Source organism: Lepus europaeus, chromosome 2, assembly GCF_033115175.1.
Source record: "Lepus europaeus isolate LE1 chromosome 2, mLepTim1.pri, whole genome shotgun sequence".
NCBI classification, from domain to species: Eukaryota; Metazoa; Chordata; class Mammalia; order Lagomorpha; family Leporidae; genus Lepus; species Lepus europaeus.
Window position 1 is genome coordinate 59,576,811 of NC_084828.1, and position 14,817 is coordinate 59,591,627.

Sequence of the window (14,817 nt, forward strand, 5' to 3'; positions counted from 1 at the left end):
AGGTAATGATAATTGAGATAAATAAAACTTGGGATTTTCCATAGAGTGTTACATTTATTTTCATAACAATCACTACAGATGACAATTTGTATCATCATTTTTACAGATGAATTTAATTCATCTGCTCAGAGCCAAGAAGTTGCATATAGGGGCTATAAATTGGTGTCTATGTAACTGCAAATATATGTGTAACTGCATTCCATAATATGTGGTAGCCTTTAGTGCTATGATCTCAGTTTTCTGCACTATTCTTATGTTTTGTTCTAAGTTATGTTACTTTTTTAAAAAATATTTTTTATTTATTTATTTGAGAGGTAGAGTTACAGACAGTGAGAGAGAGAGAGAGAGAGACAGACAGACAGACAGAGAGAAAGGTCTTCCTTCCTTTGGTTCACTTCCTGGAAGGCCGCAATGGCCGGAGCTATGCTGATCTGATGCCAGGAGCCAGGTGCCTCTTGCTGGTATCCTATGTGGGTGCAGGGGCCCAGGCACTAGGGCCATATTCTGCTTTCCCAGGCCATTAACAGAGAGCTTGATGGGAAGAGGAGCAGCCGGGAATAGAACCAGCGCCCATATGGGATGCCGGCACCGCAGGCAGAGGATTAACCTACTGCACCACAGTGCCAGCCCCAGATATGTTACTTTTAACATGGATACTCAAAAGTAGAGTACATTGTAATACTCAAGATAGTAAAAGGGGTCAGGAAACAATGCAGTTTATTCCCTAATTTATAAAAAGGAAGAAAACTCAAAGTTATCTTAAAAAAAAGGTAGTTATACAAATAAATGCTAGTCATTATCAATATACCAGTTTGTTTTTAATTCAGAAATAATCCAAATTTATTTTACAGAAAAGGACATATTTCATCATAAGAAAAAATATGCTTTATTATTGAGTTGTTTGGTAATACAATGAACTGTCTTTTGAAATCATTCTAGTGGTATTGTTCAAGTACAGACAAGATGCCTTTTCTGGGGGAGATCTATGGTTCAACAGAGAAATAACTCATGCAAAGACATGGTGGCATGAAATGCATTGAATGTTTAGGAAGCAGAAAAATGCCAGTGTGTAGTAGGAGCACATAATCTGGTACCCAGGGAAATTGCTTGGGAAGTTTTGCTATGAAAATGAAAGACAAACATACTGGCATTTTATCTAAATCCTGCTATTATGATAGAAATGATGTTATAGGGTTACTAAGTGGTCACTTGAAATGTTTCGAGGTTTTTTTTAAAGATTTATTTATTTATTTATTTATTTATTTCAAAATCAGTGTTAGAGAGAGAGGTCTTCCATCCACTGGTTCACTCCCCAACTGGCCTCAATGCTTGGAGGTGCACCAATAGGAAGCCAGGAGCCGGGAGCCTCCTCTGGGTCTCCCATCAGGGTGCAGGGGCACAAGGACTTGGGCCATCCTCCACTGTCTTCCTATGGCCATAGCAGAGAGTAGAATCAGACGTGGAGCGGCCAGGATCCCAGCTGGAACCTGAACTGGCACCTATATGGGATGTCCACGCTGCAGGCAGCGGCTTTAGCTGCTATGCCACAGCACCTGCCCCTGTGATTCTAGCTTGAAAATGAAGGACAAGAGCCTACTAGCTCATTTGCAAATAAAATGAGAATTAAGCATGAAACAAACAAACGAAAACAAACAATTATTATTTATCAGCTATGAAACATGATATATTTTATATAACAGGACAAGTTTACTGAAAAAATAAGTTTACTGAAAAAATATACCTCACAATTCTGTTCCAATGCCACCTCATTTCTGGTAGGAAATCATACTATTCTTCATTTGTTAAGCCAAAATGAGTACAAAATACAAATATTTTCCTAGGGAAACCACAGGGAAGCAGCAGTGTTTAGTTCTTTTAATACTGAATTATTTTTAATAATTTATTCCTTTGGTCTAAGACTCTGATCTTCAGAGGGATAAGGGGAGGGATACAGGCCTATGAGCCTTTATTAGTAATTGACCTTTTTACTATAAATGAAGTCTCTGAAGGCAGTTTTACTAAAGTAGGCTGGAGGCAGAAGCTGATGTTGCTGGAAGGCTGAATTGTAGGATAAAATGAGAATCACTGAGTAAGAAAGATGAGGATGGGTAAGAAAGAGGAAATCTGATGAAGACTCATGCAAATGCGTTAAGTATTTGCCTTGTATAGACCTGTTGGTTATTATTCAACTGTGTGACAGCCTACAAAAATACAATTCGAGTTAATATTATCCTTAAGGGAAATAGGAGTATTATCACCCCTAATTCTTTCTAAGGATGTATTGAACATATATTATACATATTGCATATACTGCCCACACTGGTCTTGTAAAAAGGCAAATCCAGTAATTACATGTCATATCCTATTTTGAGAGGTACCATTTATTTATTATTTCAGTGACATAAAATTGGATATATTTACAGTGTACAACATGATGTTTTAAAGTACATATACCTTATAGAATGACTAAATTGAGCTAAGTAAAATATGTATTACATTACATACTTAACATTTTTGGTGATGATAACATTTTACATTCACTCTATATGTATTTCAAGAATGCAATATATTGGCGCCGGGTTCTAGTCCCGGTTGCTCCTCTTCCAGTCCAGCTCTCTTCTGTGGCCCAGGAGGGCAGTGGAGGATGGCCCAAGTGCTTGGGCCCCTGCATCCACATGGGAGACCAGGAGGAAACACCTGGCTCCTGGCTTTGGATCGGCTGCGGCTGCCATCTGGGGGGTGAACCAACAGAGGGAAGACCTTTCTCTCTGTCTCTCTCTCTCACTGTCTAACTCTATCTGTCAAATAAATAAATAAATAAAGAATGCAATATATTATTAACTGTAGTCATATTTTATTGCAACATTATTAAGAAAACCCAAGATACAGAGTCAACCTGAGCATCTACTAACGAATGAATGAATGTGGGATAAGTGGCATATATACACAATGGATTATTCAGATATAAAAATATATAGGAAATCCTATAATTTGCTTCATCATGGAGAATCCTGTTGAACATTACATAAGGTGAAATAAATCAGGCACAGAAAGCAAATATAATCTCATTATATGTGGAATCTAAGAAAACTGATCTCATTGGAATAAGACCTGAATGGTTGTTGCCGGGGGCTGCATTGGTGAGAGGAGGAGGGGACTGAGGTTGGTCAAAGGGAAGTGCCGTGGAAATAAGAGTTAATTCCGGACAACTTGTTTTATAATTGGACAGAAGAAGTCAGATTTTCCTTCTATAAAAACATATTCAAGTAACAGCAAATAGAAATCTAGTATTGATCTTATCATGCATATGATGGTTAATTTTGTGTCTCAAGTTAGCGGGACTGTGGTACTCAGATGAGTGGTCAAAAACCAAACAGATGTTGCTGTGAAGGTATTATAAGGATGGGATTAATATTAACACAGGAAGACTGAAAAAAGCAGATTACTGTGTGTGGGCTTCATTCATCCAATTGAAGGCCTGAAGAAAAGATTGTGGTCCCTTAGGCAAGGGGATTCTCACTTCAGACTGCAGCATTGCTCTTTCCCGGGTCTCCAGCTGCTGGCCTAGCCTGCAGATTCCACATTTTCCAAACCCCACAATTACATAAACCAATTCCTTAAAATCTCTCTTTTTAGAAAAATACACACGCGCACACACACACACAATTTGTTCTGTTTCTCTGGAGAAACCTAATATGATACTTCTACAAAGACATCATTACTTGCATTGTGCTTAGTTGCAAGCATAATATCACTGCATATACATCTGCTGTACAATGCATCTGACGTAGCTGCTGATTAATCACATGACATAGTATCTGAGTAACTGAGTGCCCCTTATTAAGTGACAATCGTAGTATTTGTGTGTATTATTACGTAAGTGTTAATTTTCATTTGTTATGATATTGCTTCTTGTGCTTTTTGTTCTGCTATTTAATATTTGCTCCAAATAATTGCAGCCTAAGCAAATAATTATTTCCAGTTGACCCCTAATACAATCCCTACAGAAAAATTTAATTAATTTCTAATTTTAGTTTCTGCATATTTTAGTCAGCAGACAAAAAGAAGTTGTTGTAGAGCTTTTATTCTTAATATTTTGGTCTCTCACTCTAAGAAAATGTATACACATATACCACCAAACATCATTTTGGGGCTAATATTTTCCATCAATTTTAATTTAATAAAAATCATATGTTAACTCATGAAATCTTCACAATGACATAAAACATTAAGTATCTATCACATTTGACTGATGAAGAAATTAGGATGTCTAGTCCTGAGATGTTAGGTAACTTGGCCAAGGTCACCCAGCTACCATGTGGCAGAACCAAGTGTCAAGTGATGGTAGCCTTGACTACAGAATCTGTGCTCTTACTTCTTCATTATCTTGTTTTAGGGATCTTCCCTCATTAAAAATTTCATAAAAATCCTATGTGAAATATTATAATACATTATTTTTTCACAAGTTATTGAATTAATACTTAAGTTTTGAATCTATATGCCTGAAAGCACTAAGGTCCACCCCACCATCCAACCTTGTTGTCACCTCTAGGGTGGAGCAGTAGGACTCAGACACAGGCGAGAAGAAACTTATCAAGTTATAATATTATGTTTTCTCATTTGGTTAACATCATTTTATATTAGTTAAATCTAACAGTTTAATCTGGCTTCTGATTCCGTTAAATTGATTTCTTGATGTAAGCTTTCTCCATGCACTGTTTTTTTTTTTTTTTCCTTTTTTTTTTTTTTTTTGACAGGCAGAGTGGACAGAGAGAGAGAGAGACAGAGAGAAAGGTCTTCCTTTTGCCGCTGGTTCACCCTCCAATGGCCGCCGCGGTAGGCTCGCTGCGGCCAGCACACCGCGCTGATCAATAACCAGGTTGAACAAGTTCATAAGATAGCAGTGAAATCTTCCATTAATCTGTCAGTGTGTATGCACATTCGGAGTAGTGAGTCAGGGAGTACCCCAATTTTTGTGTGTGTTTATCTTCTTGTATATTCTTGTGCTTATTATCACATCCCTTACTACAAAATGTGGAAAAGCTATTCTAATTGTTTTTGATTTTATTTGAAAAGGAGAAAGAGGAGAGGGAGAGGGAGAACAAGCAAGAGAGAGAGAGAGAGAGAGAGAGAATCTTTCATCTCCCAGGAGCTGGAAACTCAGTTCAGGTCTCCAGCATGGGTATAGGGAAGGAGCTACTTGGGTCGTGACCTTCAACTTTCCAAACTGAGTACTAGCATGAAGCTGGAATCAGAAGTGGAACTGGGACTTGAGCTCAGGGTCTCCAGTAATGAGATATAGGAATACTAAGTGGAACTGCTCTACTGCTGTGCCAAACCCTCAGTTCTAAAAAACTCTCCTTTCCTTTCAGGTGAAGTCTTCATGCCAAAATTTTAGGGGTACATTGAAAAATTGTAGACAGAGCTATCTTGGACATCAATATTTTTCCCTATTTGGAGACTTTCAGGAGACAGTAGATGATTTGCTTAGCTATTTGAAAATACTCTGCACAAAGTTTTTAAATATAAGCACCTCAAATTACCCTTCTCATCTCTAACTTGCTTTTTAACTGATATGTTAATTAGTATTTTATCATGTTACTTTGTATACACTTAGTGAAACATCACATTGTCCCCTCTAAACAAACACTTTTATGAAAATCTACTTTGATGATTACTTTGTTTAGAATTAAATAGCGTTTAATTTCCTTTTTCTCTGCAAAAATAATGAGAACAAGCAGGAGTTGTCTTAAAATTTACTTGCTGTGAAAAAATAAAATATTATGCAAAATATCATGGGTATAATAATGCAAATTGCTAAGGCTGATATAGTTTTTACAAAGCCAAATGATTCCCTAGCCTGTCCTCTCCCAGATGGAGCAGGCAGTAAGTTCCTCTCAGAGGAACTAAAACAGTATTTTGCCAATTATTGTTTTCTGTGTTTCATTTAATTTCCTAAAATCTAATTCAATAAAGACAGGCAAGTTATCCTTCAAATTCAAGTTTTAAAAACAGTAATTATGCCTAATGTTAAAATTGTTTATAGGTTGAATCGTGAATATATTATGATTTCTTAATATTCTCTAATTTTTCTTTCCCTTGAACTAATATTACTTTTCTAGATAGAAATATATACCACTCCACAAGTATAAAAAGTTTTTGAAGTTAAATGCCCTGATTAATAAATTGTTCTTATCAAGAGCACTAACACCTACAGAGTATCTAATAAGCACAAGTATATTTTGATTTTGATATGAAATTTATAACATATACTCCATAGAACAATTCAAAACTAAAAAAAATATATTTTTATTTAAAAATATTCAGCTAACAGAGACTATCAGTTTGGAAGATGTAACACTATTCATTCTCTATTCTAGCTATGTATATACTTGCCTATTTATGGCAGATTAATGTTGTGTGTTTGGGAAAAATAATGTTTAAAATGTTGCTTTAGGTTAAGAAAATTATCTATTTCTTATATGTGTGCTTGAACTTAATGAATACTATACATTTCTGTGAACTGATAAAATAGATATTACTGGTGTGCTTTTCCTTTCAGAAGACTTTAAACAGAAAATATCAATCTTTCACAGAAATGACATTTTACCAAAATGCTTGATCTTTCATGACATGCCAACTAGCTCTCATAGTAGGTGTAATTTACCAAATTGGTTTGAAGGCATTTCAGGAAAGTACAGGAACCATGGTCTGCATTACTGATGGATTTATCCAGGTACTTGATAGTCCATTAGAAGAATGATTCATCTGAAAGCCAGTCGACCGATATGCACATGGTACCTAAAGCACACAACTAATATAAGAAGCAACCAGACCAGACAGCTGCTACCTACTAAACGTCTGCCTGTGACCATATAATGACGCCTCAACAAGATTATATTTTCTACTTTAAACATTGCTATTTTCTTTTGAAGAGATGAGTGTCACCGACACTGTTATTAGAAAGCAGCTAAAGAATGTACAAGTCACTGAAAGGGGGCTCGGGGGAGGAGGAAAAGGATGTATTAAATACAAACAAGAATATTCGACCTAAGGAATCAAAATTGCCTCCCTTGTCTTAGATGATATTTTTATAAATCTTAAATCACCAATCTCTACATAGGGAGGATTTCCTTTGTCCTTCTCCGTATTTCACTTCCTAGATGTTTCATGTAGAATCTCAGATTTTTACTTTTATAATATCCCATCATCACATGATATGATCATGTAGCCCTACAAAGATAATTAATTGTATTTTCCTCATAATGTGCATGAAGGCTAAAATATCTATTCATGATCAATGGTGAATACATTCTAAAAAACAATATAAATACTCTCAAATTTTTCTGTTGAAATAAATGTAAAATAGCATGGATATATTTATCATACCTTTTGTTGTCACCTGCTCCTTTGCTTTTATTACATGGTCTGTGGAAATGACATTGCCTTAAATCTGTAGTTTATCTAATGAGACAAAACTTTTATGTTTCAGTGCTCAGTTTAAATAGTGCCACAGCTTTGAAGCCCATCTGATGAAATTATCTCCTCTTGTATGTTCTCATGGCCATTGTTCTTATAAAAAGTCAGCCATATATGTATGTTGACTTGCGTGTGTGTGTGTATGCAGAGCAGCCTTTCCTACTTGAGATACTGATACTCCTTGTACATTCATCCTCAGTTGAAAATACTGTAGTCAAAAAGGCATTTACCGCATGTAATTTATCCAATATTGTAGCTTAGCAACACAGTGCACTATAGAGTATCTGCCCTCCTGATTGTGTGGCTCACTGCCGTATCAACAACTGTGAGACAATATCATACCACACATCACTAGCTCACAAAGGTCTCAAAAACCAAGATTCATTTGATTTCTACTGAATTGGTATCGCATTTGCAACACCATAAAGTCAAAAGGATGCATGTAAGTCAACCATTGTCATTTGGGGACCATCCATTTTAAGGCTCATGATCATGACTGATTTATTTTTGAATTTGTACATCATAATTCCTGCTACATGATGGACTAGAAATTATTTCTGACTTAATTTTAATAAATGGAGGATTCTTACATAGTACTTGACAGTACTTCTTCCAAAAGAAGAAAAAAACCCAATAGCTTTTAGAGTTAAAAAGAATTGCCCCAAAGTACTGACTTAAAATTTTATTCTTAGAAATCATTTGACTTTAGAAAAAGTCAAATTGTGTTTCAGACATTTTATTGAAATCTCTTTAAGCATGGTATCAAATACAGACTTACCAGACTCATTAGCAATTTTCCTGAAGCAATGCCTTCTTATGTCCCTGCTTGATTACTCCTCTAGTGGTCACAGCAATATGAAACACAGCTCTGTTTTTCAGTAATTCTCCCAAAGTGCAGGCTTGCCCTTTATGATGCAAATTAAAATCTGTGTATCAAAAATTCAGATAATTATCTTGAAGACCAAAAAATAATTATCTTCTATTAAATGCAGACATTGACCTCTGATCCATTTGAAACAATTCTCTGCAGTCAACTTAATGTATATGGCTCCTAGTTTCCTACTGTACACAGGAACTTTAGCATGGCAAGGGCAAACAGATGGACAGATAATTGACCATTTTTAAATCATACACCAAAAAAGGGCTAGAGTGTCTTTAAGAAAAAAATATGATGGTACAAATATCTAATTGTTTTTTAATTATCAGACATCAGGGAAGGTCTTGGAAGGCCATATGGATCCCCTTTAGGCAGCCAGTTTCCGCAAAGCTGATACATGGAAAATATATACAAGAGGGAAAGCCAGTTCTGAGACAGTGGTAGGCAAGTTTGATTTAATGGATATTTATGGAAAAATCTATGCCAGGACATTATATTGAACTAGGGTTAAAACCAAGCAAAACAGGAAAAAATCCCTTCCTTCATGGAGTAGACATCCAAGAGGAACTTGATTATAAAATGTGATTTACATTATAGGCAACTTCAATTTCCTCATAAACCTACTGCTGTCCCATCTCTTGAAAAAATTGGCTGTTACTGCATTCTAAGGAATTAACAGTCAGTGACAATTAAGGTACCCATGCTTCCTGGCACAACATAGCCACATCTGGATATGCTTTTCCAACTGTGGCCTTAGTTCATGGCTCCTTGTGTGATAGCATGGGAGGCAAATGCCAATAGACCTCAATAGATTGTATGCACTCTGAAAACCAACTCCAACAGTTAGAGACTGATATGGCAGAACAACCTTCCCAAAAGACGCCTTCTATCACTTGAACATGCAGTTTTCTAGATGTCTGCCCCTTTTCACATTGTAAACACAAGCCCTCTGTCAAACACCAGTGTTCAGTAATGAGCATCCTTCCCCAGTCAGTACTTACTCGTATCACAGAACATGACAGTGGGTCTCCAAACACTGATTTACCAGCCAAACTATTTCCAAAGAACACAGGATGTTAACCCTGACAACTGGCTTGTTTTCACTTATGCTAAATAAACACTAAACAAAGATACAGATACGTTGTACTTCAGATTTGAACACACCATCATTAATGGTTAAAGACTACTGGGTACTTAACACTAAGGAAAAAAAAAATACGCTGAACAACCTTCTTTTTCAAAAAACATTTATTTATTTATTTGAAAATCAAGAGTTACAGTGAGAGAAGAGTCAGAGAGAGAGAGAGACAGAGAGAAAGAGAGAGAGAGATCTTCTATCAGCTGGTTCATTCCCCAGTTGGCCTTAATTACCAGGGCCAGTTCAGGGTAAACCCAGGAGCGAGGAGCTCCATCTGGGCCTCCACAGAGGTTCAGGAGTCTAAGTGTTTGGGCCATCTCTGCTGCTTTTCCTAGAATATTAGCAGGGAGCTGGATCAGATGTGGAACAGCCAGGACAGGAACTGACATTCATACAGGATGCCAACATCACAGGTGGCAACTTTATCCACTATGCCACAACACAGGGGCCAAACAACTTTCTTATTAACAATTAGGCCAAGAAGGAATTCTGTATGTGCAAGACTAAGTGAGGAAAACATTTGCTTTTCAATATAGTGTGGGTTAAACTGATTTAACTCTTTCAGAGGTCACTGAAAGATTCATTTATGTGAGATGTGGCAAAAAAAAATTGATGACTATGGTTAACATTAACATATTGTAGAGTTCAAAGAGATCATTTTAAATGTTCTTACCACAAAAAATAATAAATATCCTGGGGAGGATAGGAAAATTACTGTGATTTAATTCATACCACATACGTGTTTCAACGTATCACTTTGTACCTCATAAAAATCTATAATCATTTGTCAATTAAAAATAAAGAAAAATTGAGGAAAAACTAAAGATACAGATACCACTGTGGAAATTTGCATAACTACTTAAACTTCCTATATCTCAGGATTCCTTGCACCTACCTTTGGAACACAGCTAACCTTACAGACATAATTATCTTGATCTGCTTAGAAATTTTTCTCTTTTTTATTAGATTTTAATGTCTTAGTGTAACACTGACAATGAGAAATATAATGCAGGTCACCAACAACTTGATGCTCTAGAATCCACAATACAAAAAGAAAAAACATATTAAATTAATTTAAAAACATATTTTTGCTTAACAATTTTATTCAAAATGTTGTCATTTCAGCACGTGTTCATTATAAAGATTATCAATGAGATATTTTACCTTTTCTTTTTTTGGTACTACCATTTCAAATTCTTGTGTCAATTTTATACTAACAGTACATGTTTCAAACTAGCCACATTCTAAGTGTTCAATGGCCCCAGGTCACTAGTGAATATTATATTGAATAGCACAATCTTATGCAGTTAAAACTATATCTGAGTCAATGGTTAGTAGTGCACTGCATAAGTTTTGGGTGCACACCAGGGTCTAAAAAGAGTGTGTTATAATAATGAAAGACATTTGTCATCCACTGTATGATTCAGAACCATGTTGTGATGATATATCACATCATCCCACTATACTGTTTTAAGTTATGTCCCAGAGGTAAGCAATTGCCTTTTGCTTACCTGTTGAGGAAGCCTATTATTTTTTAATACTAAGTCATATAGGAAAAAGACTTTAAAGCTTGAATAATTCTCAATTTTCTTTTCTAAACAAATAAGACAACAAATGTCAAAGTTTTAGAATCTCAATCCTCTTTTTGAACTAAAAATAACGTAAAATAACAAAATACTAGTCAATATTTTAAAAATCATAGTCTAAGGTGATTAAATTAGGATCAGTAGGTGCCTGGGAGGGGATGTGATCCTGGGATTAACAGCAATGGACATGAAGGAATATTGTGCAGCAACTCAAATATTTTCATACAGCTCAAAACAAGCAACAAGGGCAAGTGTTAGGTGCAGCAGTTAATGTTTCTGCTTGGGATGTTAGTATTCCATACAGAAATTTCTGGTTATAGTCCTGGTTGCTATGATGCTGATTCATTCCCTGCTAATATGCACTCTGGGAGGTGGCAGATGATAACACAAGTGCTTGGGTGTCTGTCATCCTTGTGGGAAACCTAAATAAAACTCTGCGCTTCTGGGATAGGCTTGGCTCAGCTGTGGCTACTGTAAATACTTGGGGAGTGAACCAGTGGATGGAAAATCTCTGTCTCTCTGTCTTTCAAATAAAGTGAAAATACATAAAAATTTTAGGAAAAGCAATAATAATATGGATATACAACCAACAAGTAATCAAACTGTGCTCTTAAATGTGCATTATATTGTATGTATATTATACATACGTGAGAGTACGGATTACTTTATGGATATCGATATAGATAATTCAATAACTCCGAAAGCAAGGAACATAAAACAAAATAAATATAGAAATGATATAAGCAGAAAGTATAAAGTCATAAGGCAGAAATAAATCAAAATATATCATTTATAGTGAACAGACATGAAAACAATCACTCCAGTTAGAGGACAAATATACCCTGACAAGTTTTTTCAAATTTTCACAATTTTCAGTTTACTAAAGACTCACCCAAACAATGGATGAAATGAAGAATTGGGAAAATGATGTAAAAGTTAGATAAGAGAAATAATCAAATGCTAGAGATTAAGGTCACTTTGTAGTAAAAGGCTAACTCATTACTATATTTAACAACTCAGAACTTTATTGGATCTAATATTCATCAAAATTTATACAGGATGATCAAAACCTATTTATAACAGTCAGGAAAAATGAGCAAGATTATGAAAATCATGGGAGATTTTAGCATATTGTTCTAGTAATGACAACTTAGGTCATAAAAATTTCTCAGTAAGATAGAGGTTTTTTTTAATATTTATTTTATTTATTTGAAAGATGAGTTACAGAGAGAGGTAGATCACAGAGAGAGAGAGAGAGGTCTTCCATCTGCTGGCTCACTCCCCAGATGGCCACAATGGCTGAGCTGATCTCAAGCCAAGAACCAGGAGCTTCTTCCGCATCTCCCATGTGGGTGCAGGACCCCAAGGACTTGGGCCATCTTCCGCTGCTTTCCCAGGCCATTAGCAGGGACCTGGGTGGGAAGCAGAGCAGCTGGTACTCCAACTGGCGCCCATATGGGATGCTGGCACTGCAGGCCAGAGTTTTAACCCACTGCCCCACAGCGTGGGCACCAAAGATAGAGATCTTAATAATATGACATCATACCTGAAACAATGAATATCTTTAGATATTTACACCTAAAACAAGTGAAGAAATACTCATTGTTTTCTGCTGCCAGGAATCATTTATGATAATTTATCACAGTCTAAACCTTAAAAATTGTACACATAAAGAAATATTATCATGGCGCTTGCTGAGGAAGGTGGCTGCTGCTTTGTCTTCTACTGTGGTTTCTACAGCAAAACACGAAGCAGCCCAAATTAAAGAAAGGGAGTAAACATATGACCTATCATAAGCTGTGTAAAATCCAAAAGAAGATTCAAGACCACCACCTAAAATTGAGGAATGAGGCTAAAAAAATGTCACAAGAATCAAGAATCTGAGGTAAGACCCAGGAGTTCCAAACAGTGCTCCTTTTAAGGAGGCTCTTCTTCAGGAAGTTGAGCTAAAGAAACAATGGCTGGAAGAACTAAAACAGCAGTAGAAATTTGACAAGCAAAAAGAACAAGAGAGGGGCTGACGCCATGGCGCAGTTGGTTAATCTTCCGTCTGCGGTGCCGGCATCCCATGTGGGCACCGGTTCTAGTGGGCTCCTCTTCCAGTCCAGCTCTTTGTTGTGGCTAGGGAAGGCAGAGGAAGATGGTCCAGGTCCTTGGGCCGTGCACCCACATGAGAAGACCAGAAAGAATTTCCTGGCTCCTGGCTTTGGTCGGCTCAGCTGCGGCCGTTGCGACCATTTGGGGAGTGAACCAACAGAAGGAAGAATTTTCTCTCTGTCTCTGCCTCTCACTGTCTGTGGCTCTACCTCTCAAATAAATAAATAAATAAATAAATAAAATCTTTTAAAAAATTAAAAAAAAAGAACAAGAGAAGAAAAGAAAACTTGTAACCAATCCTAGTGCTAAGCCATCTGACAGGGAAACTAGGAAGGAGGCATATGGGCAGTGCAATGCTAAGAACAAAGACAAGTCAGGCAAACAGAATCCAAAGAAGTTATATTGTTAGGAGTTTAAAAGGTGATTGGATTCTCTGATGTTTGCTGTGTTGGATGCCAGAGATCCTCTTGGATGCAGATGTCCTCAGGTCGAGAGGCCATTGTCCAGAGCCAACAGAAAAGGCTGGCACTTGTATTAAATAAATCAGATCTGGTACCAAAGGAGAATTTGGAGAACTGGCTGAACTATTTGAAGAATGAGTTGCCAATGGTGTGTTCAGAGCCTCAACAAATCTGAAGGACAAAGGGAATGTAACTGGGGCAAATAAGAAACCTCCTCCATTCAAAAATAAAATTTGCTTTGGGAGAGATGACCTGTGGAGACTTCCTTGAGAATTTCAGAAAATTCAAATCAAAGCTATTCAGGTTGCAGTAGTTGGTTTCCCAAATGTGGGAAAATGCCACATAATTAATAGTTTTTTTTTTTTTTTTTGACAGGCAGAGTGGACAGTGAGAGAGAGAGACACAGAGAAAGGTCTTCCTTTGCCATTGGTTCACTCTCCAATGGCCACCACGGCTGGTGCGCTGCGGCCGGCGCACCGCACTGATCCGAAGCCAGGAGCCAGGTGCTTCTCCTGGTCTCCCATGCGGTGAAGGCCCAAGGATTTGGGCCATCCTCCACTGCATTCCTGGGCCACAGCAGAGAACTGGCATGGAAGAAAGGAAACCGGGACAGAATCCAGCGCCGCGACCAGGACTAGAACCCGGTGTGCCGGCGCCACAGGTGGAGGATTAGCCTATTGAGCAGTGGTGCCGGCAGCATCATTAATAGTTTAAAGCAAGAATAATTGTGTAATGTTGGTGTATCCATGGGACTTACAAGGACTGTACAGGTTGTCCCCTTAGACAAGCAGATGACAAACATAGGTTGCCCAAGCCTCATTGCGTCCCCACTTAATTCCTCCAACTGCCCTTGCTCTGTGAACTCCAGCAAGTATCAAAGCAGTGAAGCCACCTGAGGCCATTTTGTCCCAGGCTGACCCGAAACAGGTAATATTGAAATAAACTTTTGGCCAGCAATGTGGCATAGTGGTAAAGCTGCTACCTGCAGTGCCGGCATCCCATAAGGGCACCAGTTTGAGTCCTGGCTACTCCATTTCCAATGCAGCTCTCTGTTATGGTCTGGGAAAGCAGTAGAAGATGGCCCAAGTCCTTGGGCCCCTGCACCCGCATGGGAGACCCAGAGGAGGCTCCTGTCGCCTGGCTTCAGATTGGCACAGCTCTGGCCATTGCGGCCAACTG

The 14,817-nt window shown here is 37.5% G+C and overlaps 1 pseudogene; it reads left to right on the forward strand.

Annotated features, from left to right (window-relative positions):
* Positions 1-12,835: 12,835 nt before the first annotated feature.
* LOC133750946 (guanine nucleotide-binding protein-like 3) lies at positions 12,836-14,580 on the forward strand (annotated as a pseudogene).
* Positions 14,581-14,817: the final 237 nt, after the last annotated feature.